General features: G+C 42.6%; 1 protein-coding gene across 3 annotated transcripts in view; it reads right to left on the bottom strand.

The window, feature by feature from the left end:
* Positions 1 to 13,425, bottom strand: part of Kiaa0319 (KIAA0319 ortholog) — a 69,057-nt gene extending 55,632 nt beyond the window's left edge. For 2 of the 3 annotated variants that reach the window (XM_076573075.1, XM_076573078.1), the window contains exon 1: positions 13,269 to 13,425. The gene's annotated coding sequence lies outside the window, so the exon portion shown is untranslated. The remainder of the gene's footprint in view (positions 1 to 13,268) is intronic. The other variant, XM_076573076.1, reaches the window with a different exon arrangement.
* Positions 13,426 to 15,513: the final 2,088 nt, after the last annotated feature.

Genomic DNA, 15,513 nt, shown 5'->3' with positions numbered 1-15,513 from the left:
GCTGTTTGTTGATATGGTGAGGTCCCAGTGACTGATCGTGTGGTAGGCTGACAGTGTCAGTTCATGTGATGAGCTTACGGTTTCTCTTCATGTAGTCAGTTCATGGTGGTAGTTCATGTGGCATTATCACAGTGGCTGTCCACGTGTTCAGCTCTCAGTGCTTGTTAACATGACGGCCTTCAGAACAAATGGTTCCCAAGAGCAGATCAGAGTCTCTGAAACATCTGCACTGAAGTAACGTCTCCCCATGGTATCTGCCACCAAAGGAAAGTCTCCTAGTGTGAAGCAGCCACACCGACATGATAGCAACTCACCAAATCGCTAAAGAAGCCATGCTTGATTGCCTTCTCCTGGCTTGTCTACCAAATCTGTAGAGCTGAAACTGGGGTTACTGTAGGGGCTTTAGCGACTCCATCGTGGTCTGATGGATCAAAAACGCACGCTTGTCTGGCTCAGCTTGGCCGAAATAGGACAAACAAGAAGTTTTTACCAAGAAAACCTCCTTGTGCTGTTGGATGTTCAGCTACAAAGGGGCTTCATGTGTTAGCTGGTGAGATAGTTCAAGGGGGTGAAGAGGCTCATGTGTTAGCCTGGGGACAGGTCAGGGGTTAAAGGGGCCTCATGTGTTAGCCTGGGGACAGGTCAGGGGGTAAAGGGGCCTCATGAATTAGTCTAGGGACTAAGTTCTATCCCGGACCTACATAAGGTGGAAGGAGAGAACTGACTCCACAGGTTGTCTGCTGACCTTCACATGCGTTCCACACACATTACACATGCTCACAATTACAAATAAGCTCCTTTTTAAAAAATAGAGAAAAGACAAAAACATTGAGATATTATAAGGAAGATCCAACACAAAATTATCATACTTTAGTAGTAAATTCTATAGTGTGTGTGTGTGTGTGTGTGTGTGTGTGTGTGTGTGTGAAAGGATTTATTAGAATGGCTTACAGGCTTTGATCCAGCTAGTCCAACAATGTCTGTTTACCAACACAAAATCCAAGAATCGAGTAGTTTTCCAGTCTGTGAGGCTGTATGTCTAAGCTGCTCTTTAGTATAAGCCGGAATCCCAAAGTAGACTCTAGAGCCAGTGAAAGAATGGACTTGCCAGCGAAAGGGAGAGCAGGCAGGCAAGAGAGCAAGCTGCTTTCTTCCATGCCCTTTGTATAGGCTCCTGCTGAAGGCATGGCCCAGATTAGAGGCAGGTCTTCCTGCCTCAAAAGATCTGGTCTAAAGGTCTATCTTCCCACTTCAAAAGTTCTGCATTAAAAATAGGTCTTTCCACTTCAAGTTATTTAATTACAAAAAAAAAAAAAATCCCTCACTGGTGTACCCAGACATATGTGAAAATATATGTATGCATGTGTGTGTGTGTGTGTGTGTGTGTGTGTGTGTGTGTGTGTGTGTGGTATGTATCTCACTTTGAGGAAGGCCAAGTGTCCTATAATCTTTCTTACTTCCCCACAAGAAATTCCATCTTCTTTAATCTTTTTTAACTCTTAAATTTTGATTTATTGTTGTTATCAGGGAGTAGTGATGGCGAGTCAAAAATCAATGTGACACAAGTTAGAGTCGTCTAGGAAGGGGGAACCAAAATGCCTCTAACTGCTTGGCCTGTAAGCAAGTCAGTAGGGACGGTTTTTTTTTTTGTTTTGTTTTGTTTTGTTTTTTTTTTTTGTTTGTTTTTTTTTTTTTGGGATTAATGATTCATGTGGTAGGGCTCAGCAGAGCAGGCCAATAAGCAGCCTTCTTCCTTGCTCTCTGCATCAGTTCCTGCCTCTAGGTTCCTGCCTGAGTTCTTGCTCTGGCTTCCTTCAGTGACAGTCTGTGACATGGAAATGTAAGATAAAATAAGTCTTGCCCACGGCTGCTTTTGTTCAGTGTTTTATCACAGCAACAGAAAACAAGCCAGAATAGGGAGCGGCAAGTTCAGTCAGAAAGGGACTTTCAGGAAGCCAATTCTTTCCTTCCACTGTGGGGTCTGAGGATTGAACTCACGTCATCAGACTTTTAGGGCAAACAGTTCTATCCACTGAGTCATCTTGCCAATCTCTATGCTCCTTAGTCTTAGGAAATCTGTCTTCTGTAATTTTCTCCTGTGACCAAAAGTATTTACTTTCCATACAGACATGAACATCTCACTGATTGGTTGAATAGTTTACTAGGGCCCAAACTCTTTCTCCTGGAGACACCACTGTAGTCATCATCATCATCATCATCATCATCACCTTAGCATGAAACTTCTGTGTCCTGAAAGACACAAACTGCACCAAGAGAATGAAGATACAGGGTTAAAAATTTAACAGGCGTACAATCTTCTACTTGGAGGGGAAGGACAGAAACCAGGTTAAGCATGAGTGATTGTCCCTAATTGCAGTACAGTCAATGGAGGCAGTGAACTTGGGCAGTCCTTCTAACAGCTTATGTTTCTCTTTGACACTGAATTTGACCTGGTCTATAGTGTTCATATAGATGCAACAGAATGTGTTAGTTGGTTTTGTTTTTATGTTGGAAACGGGATCTCTCTATGTGGTCAATAATGGCCTGGAACTTTCTATGTAGCCCAGACTGACTGAAAACTCACAAACATCTTGCCTTAGACTTCCAAGTGCAGGGTTATAGGCCTGTGCTGCATGTCTGACTAGAAGGCACTGGTTATTGCATGAACATCTCCTTGCCCTACCAAGAGATAATCAAGGGCTAAGCGGTTGTCAAGGACTAACTTAGCTAGGGAATCAGGGACTTTAAAGAAGAAGGCTACAGTCCCACGAGGACTCATTCCATCTGTGTTATAATGCAACAGATCTGATTGGTGGTGTTTTAAAGAATTATTTCTGGTGAGACAAAACTGGCTCGTGGACTGAAATCATTCCTAAGGCTCTGTGCATGATGTGGGGTGGTGACCTGAATCAGAACTGCTGAGGAGATAGATCCCACCCCTTTATTACTAGTTACGTTGAGTACTCTCCTAAAATACTGACAAAATATTATGTTGTTTCTGGGTTCCTTTCTGTATAATGGAAATGCCAAATGGCATTTTTAAAAGTCCAATTACAAGGGAAGATCAACTTAAAAGACAGAATGGGTCCATTGGGGAGCAATATGGTAACTCATTATATTACAACTGGTTATAGAAGACTCTTATGTAAGTTTAGGTTATGGACTTGGAATTGGAAAGTTAAGTACAAGAAATAGATCTTTAACCCATTGTAGATTCTGATAACATATCCACTGATGGATCAAGTTGCACCTTTCAGAACAACTCTAGAGATATTAGCCATAAAACTGTCAGACCACTGGAACCAGCTAGGGAGACAAAACAAGGAAAGAATAAATCCAGGGAAAGCTGGTTATTTCACAATTTAATAGGTCTTGCAGCCTAGTATGGTGGCACATGCCTTTAATCCCAGAACATGGGAAGCAGAGGTGGGGAGATCTCTGAGTTCAGAGCCAGCCTGGCCTACAGAGTGAGTTACAGTATAGCCAAGATACACAGAGAAACCCTGTCTCCAAAATAAAAAATAAAATAAAATAACGGGTTTCACACTAGACCCATCATTGACAGGGTTTAAAATAGTGATGGGCACAGCCATGAGCAAGAAGCTTCCCATAGGGTACCACTCCACACCAGCGTCTGCCCCCTCCTGGCTCTGCTTGCTCTAACAGGCACTGTGGACTCTCACAGGTGTGCAAGGATGCCTTTGAGAGCTGCAAGTCTGATGAGGAGCGTGTTTCAAGGTAAGAGAAATTTGTTCAGCTTGACTCCTTTGGGAGCTGTAGTGGCAGCCATTGATGCTTAGTAAGCTCTTTAGCCCTGAACGGTCTCATCTACCCACGTCAGCATGTTCCTTCCTTAGCTCTTTGCTCTGTTCTGCCTTTCCAAACTTCTCTTGCTGTCCCCTTCCACAGGGCTTAAGCTTCAGCTACTTCCTAAATATCTTTTTTGTTTGGTTATCAAGACAAGGGCTCATGTTCAGGCTGGTCTTGAACTTGTCATGTAGCTGAGGCTGCCCTTGGATTTGGATGATCCTGCCTACACCTTCTAAGTGCTGGGATCACAAGCACGTCTCCTCATCTCAGACTGACTGACAAGGCCGTCTGGAACCTTGATAGCTGTGCCTCTCAACAATTCTCTCTCACCTTCAGTTTCTCGCCAGCCTTGAGCTGAAAACATGCAGGAGGAAAACAGACTGTGCCCAGGAGTGGTGCCACATGCCTATACTCCAGCCTTTGGAAAGCTGAGACAGGGGGACTGGTATGAGTTTAAGGTGAACCTGGGCCACTTAGTTCTAAGTGATTCTAGGCTATAGAATGAGAACCTGTCTCAGCAAAATGAAACAAAACAAACAAACAAACACACACAAAAAAACAAAAACAGAAAACAAAGCCACACATAGTGGTAAATGCATAGTATCTGGGAGCCCAAGGGAGAAAAGTAACCAGGAGTTCAAAGCCAGCCTAAGCCACATAATAAGACTTTATCTCAAAAAAAAAAAAAAAAAAAAGAAGGGGTCGGGGAGAGAATGAGGAGGGGAGAGAAAAGGACCTACACTGAACAAACTGTTTGTCATCGTTTCCCAAATAAAATAGTATAACAATTGTGGATGGAGACAGTTTAGGAGTTAAGAGTGCTCGCTGCTCTCACAGAGGACTCAAGTTTGAATCCCAACATCTATTCTGGGCAGCTCACAACCACATGTAAATTTACATAGCATTTACATTGTATTGGGTATTATAAATAGTTTAGAGATGGTTTAAAGTATGTGATGGGGTATGCCTAGTTTATAAGGGCATACTATAACCTTTTATATGAAACTTGAATGCCTGCAGATTTTTATGTTCATGGGCAGGCCAAGATACAGTTGCAAGAATATCAAGTAACAATGGTATTTTATTACTGCTTTGGATATAGGGCATCATGCGGGAAGAAGGGTTGCTAAGAGCAACCCTTAGCCAATAGCCAGCTAGGAACATAAGCATGTATGGTAATGCAATATTATGGAAAGAGCCCTTTTGATCTAAATGACTAGGTTTTGCTGGACCTCACCGGCAGAGTTAATAATACCCCTTCAGGTCATTTTACACTTAAGGCTGCTCTCCTACTGTGTTCTCAGCCTGTTTATTTAATCTGCCTTTAAGAGAACCAACCTTACTTGCCATGATTTCCCATGCAATCAACTTTTACAATGTAAGCTAATGCATAGTTGTAATCCTAAATTGCATACTCTTCTATTCCCTTGACCCAGAGTAATACATGTGTATCATTTGCTGAATGCAGTAAAAAATAGAGGTTGAAAGCGATGTTATAAAATTACATTTACATCATAAATGTTGACCACAACATTTGGCTACTGGTTGATAAACAATGATCTTTGTAATACTGTTTGTTGTCTGGGTCAGTCCGGTTCAGTTGGAGTCAGTGACAATCCCTTGTAAAACTCTGTTAAAGATTTTTATAAAGTATCCTTCATTCCTTCCCCATGTGATACTTCCTGAGCAAAGCCAGGGGTAATGGTGCATAGATTGAAACATTCCTTCACTGGAATGGGGAGGAAAGCTCCCCAGATTCATGAATGTACCTCCCTTAGGTTATGAAAGATTCTGGTTAAGGAGACTCTTCAGTGGTGTAGCAGCCTGCAAGTGTCTCAAGAGACTCCAGTGTTGTAGTTTTGTGAATGGTCAGCCAGGCTGGGGTGGGCTTTTGGGTGATGGAGTTGCTCCTGTAAGTAATACCAATGAACTCATTGGTTCATTAAGTTGAACTTCGACAGAATTGCATTTTTGGAGTACCATTGTTCTATTTTCCCAAGGAAAAGACACACAGCACACTGCAATGGAAACTTGGTTTGAGTCTAGAATTGTTGTGGAATATTAGTTTAAGATCTGTTACATTCATTTATGTTGTGGAACATTTGTTTAATGATTCAAAGATGTGTTGCATTCTTTTATGTTGCATTGTTTAACTCTGTGAAGCTGTGTTGCTGTGACTATCGAAAACACCTGATTGGTCTAGTATAGAGCTGAGCATCTACTAGCCAGGCAGGGAAAGAAACAGGAGTGGGGCTGGTGGGCACGGGGAATAAATAGGAGAAGGAGGAGGAATGAGAAAAGGAGAAGGAGATGAGGGTGCCAGGGGTCAGCCACCCAGCCACACAACTAGCCACAGAGTAAGAAGGAAAGAAAGGTATATAGACTAGAGAAAGGTAAAAGTCCAGAGGCAAAAAGGTAGATGGGATAATTACTTTTAAAAAGCTGGCTAGAAACAAGCCAAGCTAAGGCCAAGCATTTGTAAGTAAGAATAAGTTTCCATGTATTTATTTGGAAGCTGGTTGGCAGGGCTCTAAAGAGAAAGTTGAAAGAAAGAAAGAAAGAAAGAAAGAAAGAAAGAAAGAAAGAAAGAAAGAAAGAAAGAAAGAAAGAAAGAAAGAAAGAAAGAGAGAAAGAAAGAGAGAAAGAAAGAGAGAAAGAAAGAGAGAAAGAAAGAGAGAGAAAGAGCCAGCTGCATAGAATTTATGAGACTCTCATAAATTCAAACAAATGTGTGATGTTTTAAGTCACTATTTTTGTAATAATTTATTCCACAGCAATATCAAACAAACTAATACAGCAAGCAAGTGGGTAGACTTTGACTGACATTGTAAAATACTGTGAAAAGTCTCATAAACATCACTGCAGGCCAAGAAGGGGTAATGAGTCCTATTACTAGGAATTAGAAAAAAAAAATCCTTAGACTGCAAGATTGAAAACAAATAGGAGGACTGCCAAAGTACGTTCATTACTAGGACTTTGTTTTGGGAACTCAGTAAAGAACTAATTTAGAAGTATCTCCACACTAAATGCAGCAATGCAGCGTAGGTACAGATAGTCAGCATTTTTACAGGGCCGTGGATGGAGACAGTTTAGGAGTTAAGAGTGCTCCCTGCTCTCACAGAGGACTCAAGTTTGATTCCCAACATCTATTCTGGGCAGCTCACAACCACATGTAACTACAGCTCCAGGGGATCTCATGTCCTCTCCTGGCCTCCATAGGCACCCACACATGCGTGTGTGAGCACGCTCACACAGAGACACACAGACACACATACACACACAGAGACACACATACACGCTAAAAAAAGGAACTCCCCCCCCTGCTGTTTTTTCGTTTTTGGAGACAGAGTTTCTCTGTGTAACAGTCTTGGCTGTCCTAGAACTCACTGAGATCCTCCTGCCTCTGCCTTCCAAGTGCTTGGATCAAAGGTGTGCACCACCATTGCCTGGCTAAAAAGAGTCTTTAGAGGAACTTGGCAGTGGTGGCTCACGCCTTTAATCCCAGCACTTGGGAGGCAGAGGCAGGTGGATTTCTATGAATTTGAGGCTAGCCTGGTCTACTGAGTGAGTTCAAGGCTACACAGAGAAACCTTGTCTTGAGAAAACAAACAAGTAAAAAATCTTTAAATGATAAAAGTTTATAAAGAAAAAAAAAAAAAGACCAAGTAGGCAACCCAGCCATTGGCTTTGTTTTTGTTGTTGTTGTTTTGCTTTGTTTTCAGCCATTGGATTTTAGAATAGAAACAATATCTACACTTGATCTCAGCCAAAAAGCTGAGTCCATATAACATGGAAGTTCTATCTGGTGAAATAACCTAAATGCAACTCAAAGAAAAAACAAAGTTGGGGGGGGGGGAGATTCATAAAGTAACAAATGGTTCAATATACACTTACTAATAGAAATTTACAAGAATTTGGAAGAGGCAAAAAAAATGAAGAGATAAGTGCTGTGGATATCACTCTATATAAATAAAACACTGATGGCCAGTGACCAGACAGGAAGTATAGGCGGGACAAGGAGAGGAGAATTGGGGAAACAGGAAGGAGGGAGAGACACTGCAGCCACCGCCAGGACAAGCAACATGTAAAGATGCCGGTAAGCCATGAGCCACATGGCAAGGTATAGATTTATAAAAATTTAAGATATAAGAACAGTTAGCAAGAAGCCTGCCACGTCCATACAGTTTATAAGTAATATAAGCATCTGAGTGATTATTTTATACGTGGATTGTGGGACTGCGGGGCTTGGTGGAACCTGGAGAGAAGCCCTCCAGCAACAGATAAGTTATGAGATTGAGAGAGTTTGGAGGTCCTCAGTTCTCCCTAGGATGCTGGAGAAGAGGTGAGCATGCATCTGTGGCAAGAAGGCTGCTAGAATGTTCCAGGGAGCTGCCAGGGGCAGAAACATTGGGAGCAGAAGAGCCCCAATTTCTGGAAGAATCACAGGGAGCTGTCTAGTTAGGGGTGAAAATCTGGGATATTTTACTCCCAAGAGGTATAACTGTAGCTGCTGTCCAAAGGCCCTGTCTAGGCCCAAGAGCTGTCAAGGTGGACACTGTTAGACCTGAAGGTCCCAACCCCCAAGGCTTTCCCAGCAGTTGTGACATAAGCAGGCACCACCTGATGCTGGAAGGTAAGGATTACAGCCACATGTTAAGGCTGCGAGTGGAATAGCCCAGTCAGAGCCTCTAACCCATTGCCCAGTGCCCTAAGTCTCTGGCTTCTAAAGTCAGGAGCAATCAGCTCCTGGCTCTTAGGGCTTGGAATTGGAAGCCTTTTGGTCAGCATTGGGCATCTGAGGACCTAGAACTACTGGCGCCAGAACAGCAATGTTGGCTCTATTCATGACTTCCAGGTAGAGCGAAAGGACCCCAGCCAGCTGAATAGTAACAAGATAAGTCAGTTGTTGGGATGTGCCACACAGAACCGTGATATGACTATACTTTAAAATGCTATGCTACCCTATACATTTGTTAAGAGAAAAACTTAATTATTATTATTTTTATCACACACAAAAACAGGCAAGTATATGGGTTGATGGATAGATTAATTAGATGGATTGTGAAATCACTATGTATATATCATATACCCATGGTAAATGTATTTGTGTGCGTGTGTATGTGGGTGGGTTTATGCATGCCACAGCACATGTATTAAAGCTAAAGAATAAATAATGGGAACCAGTTCTCCTTCAACCATGTGGAGCCAGGGCTCAGGCTCAGGTTGGCAGGTTTGGTGGGAGGAGCCTTTACCTCCTAAGTCATCTCCCTGGCCCTGGTGGTAGGGTTTTGTTGTTGGGTGGTTTGTTGTTGTTGTTGTTTGGTTTTGTGGATTTCTCTTCTGGATAGGAGGGTCTCACGCAGCCCAGATGAATTTCAAATTTACTAGGTAGTCAAGGATGACCTTGAATTTCGGATCCTCCTGCCTCCCTCTTCCAAATGCCAGAATTACAGATATGTATCAATCATGCTCAGCTCAATTTATATTAGTCAAAGTTGATGGAAAAAAATGTAATACAAGGGTCAACAACTTCTGAGAACTGGCAAAAAATAAAATGTCCCCCATCTAAGATATTCTAACAGGTGCTACATGTGAATTTGGAACTTACACTCATTTTAAGAAGTGTGATGGTAAAGGCTGAGCTCTAATGAATGGGATTTGTGTTACGTGGGTTTTTTTTTTTTTTTTTGACACAGGGTCTATGTCATCTTGGCTGTCTAGTAAAATAGATTTTTAAAGGAAATAGAACAATAACCCACTAGTTATTTCATGCCTGCTGAAGCAAATCTCCTTTCTTGGAGTATTAAATGTAATTAACTGGGCATTAAATTGGCATGCATTTAGATTTTATCTGTTATTGTTTTTATAAAGATATTACAAGGAAAGATGTATGAACTTTCTGATGTTTCTAACAAAACTTGACTTTATACATCAGAAAAACTTTGGGCCACATTAAAATAATTCTACTTTTAGTGACGTATTATTTTGAAGAAATAAATTTTTTCCCTGAACACTTTTTATTTCAAAAATAACTTTTATTGGACTGGAGAGGTGGCTCAGTGCCTAAGAGGATTTGCTGCTCTTCCAGAGAACTCAAGTTTGGTTCCCAGCACTCACAAGAGGTAGCTCACAATTGCCTGTAACTCCACCTCCAAAGGATCTAGAGCTCTCTTCTGGCCTCTGTGGTACCCAGACACATGTAATATACATACAGTCACATAAATACATTTCTCAAACCATCAAAAATATAATTTATTTAGTTTTCTTGTTTCTTTTTGAGACAGGATCTCAAATAGTCCAAACTGGTCTTGAATTTGATAGAGTGATCATCCTACCTGAATGCAGAGATTAAACTGGGTGTGGTATGGTGGCTCAGGCCTTTAATCCCAGCACTCAAAGCAGGCAGATCTCTGAGTTTGAGGTCATCCTGGTCTATAGAACAAGTTTCAGGATAGACAGGACTACACAGATAAACTCTGTCTCAAAGGGGGGGGGGTGTTCCTAAAAAAAAGCATTTGTGGCTGAAAGACATTTAAAGAAATGTTCAACATCCTTAATCATCAGAGAAATGCAAATCAAAACGACTCTGAGATACCACCTTACACCTGTCAGAATGGCCATGATCAAAAACACTAATGACAGTCAATGTTGGAGAGGATGCGGAGCAAAGGGAACACTCCTCCACTGTTGGTGAGAATGCAAGCTTGTACAACCACTGTGGAAATCAGTATGGCGGTTTCTCAGAAAATTGGGAATTGATCTACCTCAAGACCCAGCCATAACACTCTTGGGCATATACCCAAGGAATGCTCAATCATACCACAAAGATACAAGCTCAACTATGTTCATAGAAGCACTATTTGTAATAGCCAGAACCTGGAAACAACCTAGATGCCTGTCAACTGAAGAATGGATTAAGAAAATGTGGTACATATACACAATGGAGTACTACTCAGCAGAGAAAAACAATGACAGCATGAAATTGGCAGGCAAATGGATGGAACTAGAAAAAATCATCCTGAGTGAGGTAACCCAAACCCAGAAGGACAAACATGGTATGTACTCATTCATAAGTGGATTCTAGATATAAAGCAAAGAACAATCAGACTGCAACCCACAGAACCAGGGAGGCTACATAGCAGGGGGGACCCTAGGATGACTGTGGCTTATAATAAGTTTTTGTTTTAATCAATTACTGGGCAAGCCTCAATGAAACATTTCACAATTAGGATAAGAATTTATACTGTATCAAGCTGATAAAAGAAAAATAAAGAAATAAAAAGGCATTCGTGTACATATTATCTCATCTTATTAATTTTGTAAATAGACTTCTATGTTCGGATCCTAGCCCCCTATGTCAGGAAGTTCACAACTGTCTTGAACCCTAGCTCCAGGAGTTCAAATTCTCTGTGGCAGACATACACACATAGAAAATAAAAATGTTGGCCGGGCGGTGGTGGCGCACGCCTGTAATCCCAGCACTCGGGAGGCAGAGGCAGGCGGATCTCTGTGAGTTCGAGGCCAGCCTGGTCTACAAAGTGAGTTCCAGGAAAGGCACAAAACTACACAGAGAAACCCTGTCTCGAAAAACCAAAAAAAAAAAAAAAAAAAAAAAAAGAAAAGAAAAGAAAAGAAAAATGTTGACTAAAAACTACAACAACAAAAAAAACCCAATGGTATCCCTGTGTTTCCAAGCTGACCTCCAACACTTGGGTTGGAGCAGTCCTTGCAGCTCAGCTCGTGGGAGTTCTAGAGTCTTGTTTTAATTCCTACCGGAATTCCACTGAGTAGGTCTTACTATTTTCTGTATTTTACAGATGAAGAGACTCAGGCTTAGAGGTTAGAGTTTCCCTAATTTCAGGTTGCCACTAACAGCTGAACCACACCCCTAAGCAGGCCGTCTCTCTTATCATGCTATCTATGTCACGCAACTCTAGCGTCCTAAACAGCCAGCCCTACTTGTACAAATTTATTTAAAAAGAATGATTCTCTGGTGGGGGTCAGGTAGGGTGGCGGGGTGGTGCTGGTGGTGGTGGTGTTAAGTCAAGAAAAAAAAACTTAAACATATGCATTCTTTTAGAATTTACTGATGCTCGCCTTCAGCTTTCTAAATTGTGAGGGTGTTAGTTGAATTGTTTGTATTTTTCTGAAAGAAAATGCGTGCCCTGCTTTGGCATTTTACACAGTCAAGATGTGATGGATGTTCCTGTTACCTGGGGTTCTAAAAATTCCTGCTACGTGTTTTTTATATCTTTTTCAAATTGCAGAGAATTTAGACTTCTCTGTGAGGTCTAAGTTTAGGACTGCACTGATACCTCCACTTTGCCCCATCTGCATTAGAAATAAGTAAAATCATGAGCACAAAATAAAGATTTACATGTGGCATAACTTTAGTTGTCTCACTGAAGAATTTTCACAGGCACCAAGCATTTCAGGAATAAAGTAATACACACATCCACTTCAAAAATTTTTGTGTTGTTTACGGAATGTGATCTATAATTTTTTTCCATTATTAAAAATATTCAACTTTTCTGTTCAAGCAGTGGAAAAAATGTCAACATTTAACTCTCAAACAAAAATGTTCAGGAAGACCAGCAATAAACATGAGCACGAATATGATCACACTGCTTTCTCCCTCCATACAATTATGAGAACAAATGGTGTTGAGAACGATGACTAACGACTCCAGCTTTGTGCTCCTGGTAAATCTGTGCCATTCCTTGGAGGGGATTCAAAGATCAGGAAAGAAAGCCTTTAAACACCATTAAGCTTTAGGCGACAGTAAGGAGAGGTGATAAATGAATGTATTTGGCAAATGGTAGCAAGGACCACGTCAACAGCACTAAACGCAATTTAAAGGTAACAATTCTGAAGAATTGTCTAATGTCTAAGGCATGCAATTTGAAAGATTGGAAAGATCGCCAAATATCCCACCTCCACCATACAGGGAAACCATCAAATCATGCGGCTCTCCGGGATTGCTTTTCCTAGGTGTCTAGAGGAACCCTCAGAAGTCCGCCTCTTATTTGCTTTTCACTGGCATCACCTACCTGCTTACTGTCTTCCGTTGCTGACACTTTGCCAACTGGGCTGGGAGATGGGGTTCTGCACCTGAGGTGGCTGTAGGGACACTGAAGCTGGGCACTGGGAGCTTCACTCAATACCCCACAGCCCAGCCTCACAAACACATTCACACCCTCCATCCCTAGGCAGAGGTAACGCAGAACCCCAAGTAGACCCTGGTTAGAAATCAGGGGACCTGGACTCCAGATTGAAAGCCTCTGATTGCTACACGTAGCAGATACGAAATGCATTTAGCAAATGACAGCACTGAATGAACTTTAAAGAAACGGATTCTTGGGTTTGAGGTTTGTTAGATACCCAAGTCTCCCTGACTCCACCCTGCTGAGAATCCATCAATCAAAACAGGAACGCCGGCGGCGGAGTGCGGCTCTTACCTCCATCCCTAGCAATCTCCAGGCTCCGTGATGCTCCCCACAGCCCAGAAGCTGGTGTCCAGTCAGGACACCTGAGAGGCACACCTGCAGGCGACACCTGCCTGCCCCTGCGGCTGCACAGACGCTGGTGATTCAGCGCCTTTCCGCCTCCCGGGTTACCAGGGCGACGCACACGCACGCGCACACACGCCCCTAGGGATGGACTGTGCCGCAGCCCGCACTACTCCACCAAGCAGAGGGACCGACCTATTTGTTTCCTTGCTCTGGTCCCCCTCGCCCACCTCTTCCCGGCCATGGCTCCACAATGCCGGGATGGACAGGTATTTCAGAAACAGCACGCAACTGCCTGGCTCAGACTCCTCCAAGTCAAGTCGCCTGGCTATTCAAGTCTTGTTTTCAGCCGAGCCCTTTGCACTCCCCACCCGGCCCCAAATAACTTATCTTCTTGCTTTTGAATGCTGCTTTCAGATCAAGGATAGAAACCTGAGTCTACGTCGACACAGATCAACTCTGTACTTTGCAAGGGTAAATGGATGCCGAGTGCATTTCGAAATGTGCCTTGTATTGAGAATCTGAGTCAGAGGAAATGGGTGGAGGAACACTTTCTTTTATTTTTAGTATTATAAGGACATCAAAGTATCTAGGAATTGGTATGAAAGGGCAGAAAGGGTGGGCAGAATATTCCTTATACACCCCATCGTCGTGGCTTAAAGACAGAGTTGCACACCGGAAAGAATAAGTTCCACTGGCATCTTTGTGGAGACACCTCAGACAAGTTACAAACCTACTAAAAGGTGCAGAACCGGAGCTGACCCAGGAGCAGTAGTACACTCTAGTAACTCAAAAGGCTGAGGCAGGAGAATGGCTACATACTGAGACCTTCTTTCAAACAATACATTAAAAGCCAGGCATGGTGAGGCTGTCGGGATGATCACCGAGTTTGAAGCTGTCCGGGTGCCCCTAGCAAGTTCTAGACCAGTCCAAGCTGCTCAGTGAGACACTAAGGGGGAAGGAGAGGTGAGGTGGCTCAGCGAGGCACTTTTTTTTTTTTTTGGTTTTTCGAGACAGGGTTTCTCTTGTGTAGCTTTGCGCCTTTCCTGGAACTCACTTGGTAGCCCAGGCTGGCCTCGAACACCAAGTCAGATCCCTGAGACCTACATAAAAATGGAAATGACTCCACAAACTGCCCTCAGGCCTCCACACGTTCTTACAGACATGTTTAATATGCGTGCTGCCGAAGTGAGCACATCATACATTCATTTAAAAGCACTGTATCGAATGAAAGCGGGCACTAATGGAGATAATGAGCTGTTTAGGGGGTGGGGGAGAGTGAGCTGTGAAAGGGTGCACGCCTTAAATTTAAGTTCTCAAGCTGCTCAAAGCCAACGTGGTCTAGAGGGAACCCTAGACAGACAGGGCTACACAAAGAAACCCTGACTGGAAAAAATGGTACGTAAAGGGCAACAGCAAAGCTACCGAAGACATTTTCTCCTTCTGTCATAAGACAGTGAAGAACTTCAGGCGGCAGAGCCTGACAAAGATGGAAATGGTTACATCAGTGTACAACTCCCCCACCTCCCCTCGCCCCAGTCCCCATCCCCCACCATGACAAATTTAGGAGTGAAATGGAGTAAGATGAAGTAATAGCAGATACTGATGGAGATAAACAAGTCAACCATACATCCCTACAGCTGACAATTGCAAAATGAGGAGCTACTTTCAACTTCCTTTCCCCCTCCAAAACAACCAAGTGGGAGTATCATGCCAAAAAAAAAAAAAAAAGATCAGATCAGCTTCTCTTTCATTTACACACACACATCATGAACACACTGAAGGAAATGCCAGTCTCCTTCCAATGGATGTGAAACCACGATCACCTCTGTCTGGTCTGGTATTCGGTGTACATTCACTGACCTCCCATTAGTTGCCAGACAGGTTCAAAGACAAAGTGATTCAAGCATTTGTAGTTTTTTGATTGTCTTTTTTTTTTTTTTTTTTGATTGTTCACCTGTATGTTTGCTAGAAAATTTTTCACAATAAAAGCATGGAATTATCTTAATTGGATAAACTCAAGTTCAACAAGGTTAAGATACATTGCTACACTGCACATAGACGGCAAAAACTGTGCTTACCAAAGGTGGGGGAGGGTGTACAGGGGGGCCACAGCTAAACCACTGACCTCACGATGTAGCTTAATGGCAGAGCACTTGTCTGCTACCAATTGTGAATTGGAATTTCACTACGA

Source organism: Peromyscus maniculatus, chromosome 5, assembly GCF_049852395.1.
Source record: "Peromyscus maniculatus bairdii isolate BWxNUB_F1_BW_parent chromosome 5, HU_Pman_BW_mat_3.1, whole genome shotgun sequence".
NCBI lineage: Eukaryota > Metazoa > Chordata > Mammalia > Rodentia > Cricetidae > Peromyscus > Peromyscus maniculatus.
Note: the sequence above shows the minus strand (reverse complement) of the source record. Positions and strands in the feature narration are given on the sequence as shown.